This window comes from Panthera uncia, chromosome D1 (assembly GCF_023721935.1).
Source record: "Panthera uncia isolate 11264 chromosome D1, Puncia_PCG_1.0, whole genome shotgun sequence".
Taxonomy (NCBI): Eukaryota; Metazoa; Chordata; class Mammalia; order Carnivora; family Felidae; genus Panthera; species Panthera uncia.
The window spans coordinates 73,521,087-73,527,086 of NC_064808.1; the positions used below are offsets into that span (position 1 = coordinate 73,521,087).

Consider the following 6,000-nt stretch of genomic DNA (forward strand, 5'->3'; position numbering starts at 1 on the left):
TAACTTGCTTCTTAAAATTTTTTTTAATGTTTTTTTTTTTTTATTTTTGAGGAGAGAGAGAGAGAGAGAGAGAGAGAGACATAGTCCAAGCAGAGGAGGGGCAGAGAGAGAGGGAGACACAGAATCCAAAGCAGGCTCCAGGCTCTGAGCTGTCAGCAAAGAGCCCGATGCGGGGGCTCGAACCCATGAGCCTCGAGATCGTGACCTGAGCCGAAGTCAGACGCTTAACCAACTGAGCCACCCAGGTGGCCCTCATCTAACTTGCTTTTCAAACTCAACGATAGATCATAGGCAGATTTCTCTACCAACTTATACTTTCTTCTTATCTTTGGTGGCTGCATAATGCTCCTTTGTGTGGAAGAGGGGGAGTTTACTGAAATCTGGAGCGTGCTCCTTCGCTGCTACCCAGCTTTTCTACGGCAATTCCCCCAGCAGTTAAAGGAGAGCTAAGGGCATGAGGACACTGGGGAGACGTTCAGTTTTTCTCCTAAGAGGCCGAAACTTGCAATACATGTCAGCCTTGACCAAGTGCCGTCTCTGATTCCTCCAGTGCCTTTTCCACTTGCCTGTCCAAGCACAACTGGTGATTAATGTGATGACATTGGGATCCCAAGGACTTGACCGTGCCATGGCCCCAGCTGATGGCTCAGGCCCAGTCTGGCCTGGCCTGGCCTGTTTCTATCCAGAAAACCTCAGTCTCTGACGGAGGAGCTGATTTTCCATCCAATGTTCTACCTTCTGACCTAGAGAAGAACACATTTTCCTGGCATAATCAACTCAGAGCCAGCCCCAGTCTGTGTTCAGTGACGTTGATGGCATCAGTCCCTTCCTTGTCCCTGGCACTTGCGTTTTGCAGACTGTCTTTCAGCCTTTTGCAAATATTTAGCTTTAGGATAGCCTGTAAACAGAACACCGATTCGTGATTCGCTTGTCAGTTTACAACGGAAAATTAATGATGTGCCCAGCACATTTCCGATCCTGGGCAGGGGTGGTGGGGAGGGAAGCCAGAGGGTGCAGATTGCTCTGGAGATCCCTGCCCTGAGGAGAACTGGCCACCTACTGTGTGCCAAGCATTTTATATCCACCAGGACAGCAAGTACAGGGAGATCAGGGCAAAGAAGCACATGACCCACGGTCCACACTTACCCACGTAAGTGCCAGAGTGGAGGCTGAGCCCAGGCTAGGGTGGTGAAAAGTCAAGATTTTCCCACGACATCATGCATCCCCCATGTTTGTCTGAGTGAGGTCAGAAGACACGTTTAGGAGATAATGTGCTCCTCGTCGGGGCATGTACGCCAAGATCCCTGGACATACCTGTTCAGATACCGCCACCCTCGGCATCCAGAGGGAATTCAGCTGACGGTGCCCAGTCACGCGTGGTGGTCCCCAGCCCCCAAGGGGCGAGCAGACCCAGGCACCGCCGGAGTTTGCATGCGGCGGGCTCCAAGTGGGGACACCTTTAGAGAGCCCAGACCCAATCTTTTCCCCCTCGTGTGAGCTCTAAGAGTGCCACCACCACCAGCCGAGGCCATCTGCTGTCCTGTCCCACTGAGAGCCCCTGGGAGGGGTCCAGCAGGAGCCAGTGGTGGCCTCTGCCCTCCTTTCTCTCTCATCTACTTATCATCTCCATCTGATTTTACTTGGAAGGGAAGTAGTCCGAGGCAGTAACTATAAGTATCTTTACTAATTAAAACTTTACATAAGTAAAGTCTTGTTTAGAAAGTTGTTTTAATTAGATGTCAACAGTTGACATCCCGACAAACCCCCCTTTCCCATTTCTCCGCTCTGTCCCGTCCCTGTGGCTCCTCTCTGCGTTCGTGAACCCAGGCTCGGGCGCCTGCCACGGCTCGCCGGGTGCGCACCGCCGAGGTGGGGTGTCAGTAACAAACGGAAGTCATAAGCAGAAATGCAAAGCCAGCCACTTCTCCAGTCGTGTGTGCCTCTCGATCGAGACCAGCATAGTGCTCTGGGAGGGGCGGGGGGATGAAAGCCCACAGCGTTAGGGCTTCTGGAAATGAACAAATAAGAAACACCACCACCGGCATCTGTCTTCTGCACAGAGATGCCGGGCATTCAGTGAGTGACCAGGCAAATGCGAAATCTCTACGCAGTAACAATCCCTCCCCCTGGATGCAATGCCTTCCTTCGAGAGAGCCTAAGTAGGTCTTTTATGCTAGTAACACTGCCTAGGGACAGCTACCATGATTCGTTTCTACACAGCTGGGAGAAACCAGGCAGAAAATAGGGGCAATTTCCCAAGGTCATGGTGAAACGCCCGCAGAGCCAGGTTAGAGCTGGGCTGTCCTGCAGCCCTCTTAGCACAGTCCGGCCACCTGTGCTGATGCAGTGTGGGCGTCTTTTCAGAGCCCTGCACCCCTCCCTGCCCGGGTATCAGTAAACAGAGAGGCGATGGGCTTGGCGTGGGTCAGTCAGGCGCTCACCTAAGCAGAGCTTCGTGTCTGACCTGATGTCTAAAGAGCCAAGAGATTTCACAAAGACATCCCTCCAGACTCGGGAGCTGGAATTGCTCCCTGTGGCAGAGCCAGGAGGGCGGGAGCCAGTATTGTGAGATCACAGTGGGAAATGCTTGGGGATCCTTCTGCCGGCCTCCAAACCCGTGACCTCACAGCAGGGTTGAGATGAGAACGGCCACAGCCACGAGATGGCAGATCGAAATAGGCAAGGGGGCCTTTCCCCAAGGATGACGGAGCTGATGGTAACCGCGGCTCCCTGCTGCATTTGAGAGTCCAGGGCTGGAGAGACTGGAGGGATGCCGCCCATCGGTCTGCTGGAGGCCACACACAGCAGCTGGTTCCTCAGGTCTCTCAGTGTGCGAAGAGCGTACACGAACGGATGTACATCACAAGTAACTCCTGATGTGAATAACTGCAAATAACATCCCACATAACGTCATCAGCACCACAAGTAACTGATGTAAATAACTCACACCAAGCAACACGCTTACCCGTGACACACACACATCAACGCCCTCTTAGCGCGTTAAACGAAGGCTGCGAGGGGGCACCCAGGTGGCTCAGTCAACCGACATCAGCTCCGGTGGTGATCTCATGGTTCATGGGTTCGAGCCCCACATCGGGCTCTGTGCTGACAGCACTGAGCCTGCTTTGGATTCTGTGTCTCCCTCTCTCTCTGCCCCACCCCCGCTGGTTCCCTCTCTCTCTCTCAAAAATAAACATTAAAAAAAATAAATGAAGGGCTTAAAAATGAATAAGACGCTGTACCTGCCATGGCCACCTCCAGCCCATAGTCGGGGTGAAAAGACCAAGAAGGGACCACAATACAGTGTCAAACTCCTGGGTTGTACAGGCTATTCTTTGGTCTAAAGGAGAGGGAAATAGAAAAGCAGGTGACCTGTGAACTGACCTTGGATGGATGAGAAAGGGAGACAGGCCTGAGGCCGGGGGGCAGAGGCAACAGTAGGCACAGAGGCCAGGCACGCTCAGGACACAACGCCTGTGCTCTGCAGGGGCAGGCGGGCGTGAGGCTGGGTGGCCCTCTGGGTCCCCCGGCTGCTGTGCCAAAGAATCTGGCCTTTGCCTGTGGCCGTAGGGTGTTGGGGGCCTGCGAAAGTGTATTTTAAGCAGGAACGGGATCCAGCCAGTGCTATTTTATGGAAAGATGATGAGGTCTGCGGAGTTCTGAGCATTAGCAAGGGGCATAACGGCGTTGGGTGTTGTAGTCCCCATGGCCACACAACAATTATCCCCCGAACTTAGCCGCACAACCGCTTCTTGTGCTCAGAACTGCAATTTGGGCAGGGCTTGGGGTAGTTCCTCCCCGCTTGGCTCAGGTGGAACTCAACGGCGGGGCAACAGCAGTGGGGAGTCCTGGGGCGTCTCCCTTTTGGTGGTCTCCCCACAGGGTCTCTCCGGCGAGGCGGCTTCAGGGTGGCTGCATTTCTGACATGGCCCAGGGTGTCAAAGGCGTACGTGGAGGCAGATGATGGGATTGCCTCTTAGGACCTGGCCTCAGGAGCCACAGCGCCTCTTCTGTTCATCCAGGCAGCGACAGGGACCGGCCAGGGTTCAGGTGGGAGGGGGCAGGGCAGGGTAGCTTGAAACTCCTCAAGTGGAACCGGCAGCGTTCTCGAAGAACATGGGGGATCAGAAATCTTGCTGTTGCTCTGACCACCTTGGAACATAAAGTTCCTCACTGCTACATGCCAGGCCCAGGAGCCAAAGTTTTAAATACATTTTCTCATTTTATTCTCCCCTCTACCTAAGAGCTAGGGTTTTTTTTTTCCCTTAAGTTTATGTATCTATTTTGAGAGAGAGAGAGGCAGAGAGAGGAAGGGAGGAAGCGAATCCCCACAGATCCCCACACAGGGCTTGATCGCATGAACCGCAGGATCGTGACCTGAGCCAAAATCAAGAGTTGGACGCTTAACTACTGAGCCACTCAGGCACCCTAAGAGGGAGGTATTAATCCTGTCTTCTTTACACCCAGGAAATCCCAGGAGGGCTTGGAGACGTTAAGTGGTCTGCCTAAAGCCATACACCAAGCAGCAATGGGGCTGGATTCCGGGTGCAATGCCGATGCCCCCCGGGCGTCTTTCCCTCTCCCTGCTGCCACCTCTGCCGAGGGAAGGAAACCATGGACGCAGTCTAGTTCAAAGGTCATTATTCTGCCCCAGAATGTTATCACCACTAAAAAGGGAGGGCGATTTATGAGCTGAAGAGGAGGCTGAACCAACAGATCTTAAAGGCCAGATCTTGAAGATGAACAGTTCTTGAAGATCTTGAAGACCTTGTATCTGCATCACAGGTGACAGGTGACCAGCGTTTCCTGTGGTAGTTGCCACAAATACCCGGGAGTCAGAGCTATCAGCTGGCACTTGCCGAGTGCCAGGCTCTGGGAGATGCACTTCACATGCCCTAAGTTAATTTCACAATAACCTTGTGAGACAGGTATTATTATTAATTGAATAAGGAATTCAAGGAGTTGAATAGCATTGCAGAGGGGACCTCACCCCGTGGCCCCCACTTTCCTGCCTTTTTCCCCATCCACCATGATAACAGGAACTGATGAATTGATGCTCCCCCCCCACCACCCCCCACCCCTGCTCTCATGGGGCAGCACCGGCCACGGGGCGGTTAGGAAAGCCCCCTCGGACAGGCTGGGCTGGAACCCAGCCCCACGACTCACTAGCTGTGTGGACTTGAGCCAGTCACTTAACCTTTCGGTGCCTCAGTGTCCTCCTCTGTAACATGAGGTTCTCAGCAGGAGTGTAAGACAAGCCTGGGTGGTCTCCGTGCACACCGTGGCACAGAAGAAGCACCTGACGGCTGCAGCCACTGTTACTTGCCAGGAGGCTGGTGCCAGCGGCTCCGTGGCCTTGACTTGTGCACCGGGAGATCTCACACTCTGGGGTCTGCATCGTTTTCTGCCCAGGGACAAGAGCGGCTTGTTTATACTTGCCTTGTGGGGGTGGGGGCTGGTTACTCCGCCCAGCCACTTGCAGGGGATAAACGAACGATGAAATGGGGAGTGGGGTGAGGGGCAGACAGAAGAGTGTGCAGACATAGTGCAGCTTCATGGACACTGGCCCCAAACCCAGGGATGCCACCGATGGCCTGAGTCGGAGCCCACATGGCTGCGTCCCAGTGATGCCGAGCGGGGCTCTGGATGTAGGCCTGGGCACTTTGGGTTGGAAAAGGAGCTGCAAACGAGGAAGAAGGAGCCACCCACAGTGGTCAGCATCTTTACCACCTGCCCGGCCAACCCCACTTCTGCTTCGAAAGGAAGCTTGTGTGGTTGTACACAGGGAGGCACCTGAGAGGAGGGACCTGCCTTTGACTTCAAATTAGGCCTTTTTTTTTTTTTTTCTTTTTACCAGCTGAGCCCCTGTGCAGAGTCTCTCATCACCCAGGAGAAGTGCCCCGCATGAGGTATCATCCTGCTGCTGCTAAAGTTCCATGGAGAAGCTTCTCCTCCGATCACAGGGCAAGTGACTGCAAGGAATCAGCCCTGAGGCCAGGG

At 53.9% G+C, this 6,000-nt stretch overlaps 1 long non-coding RNA gene across 1 annotated transcript; it reads right to left on the reverse strand.

Moving 5' to 3' along the window:
* Positions 1-1,666: 1,666 nt before the first annotated feature.
* On the reverse strand, positions 1,667-2,740 carry LOC125928539 (uncharacterized). The gene is made up of 2 exons (XR_007459691.1): positions 2,442-2,740; positions 1,667-2,008 (listed from the first exon to the last, which is right to left on the reverse strand). It is a non-coding gene; the product is annotated as an uncharacterized LOC125928539 (long non-coding RNA).
* Between the last annotated feature and the right edge of the window lie 3,260 nt (positions 2,741-6,000).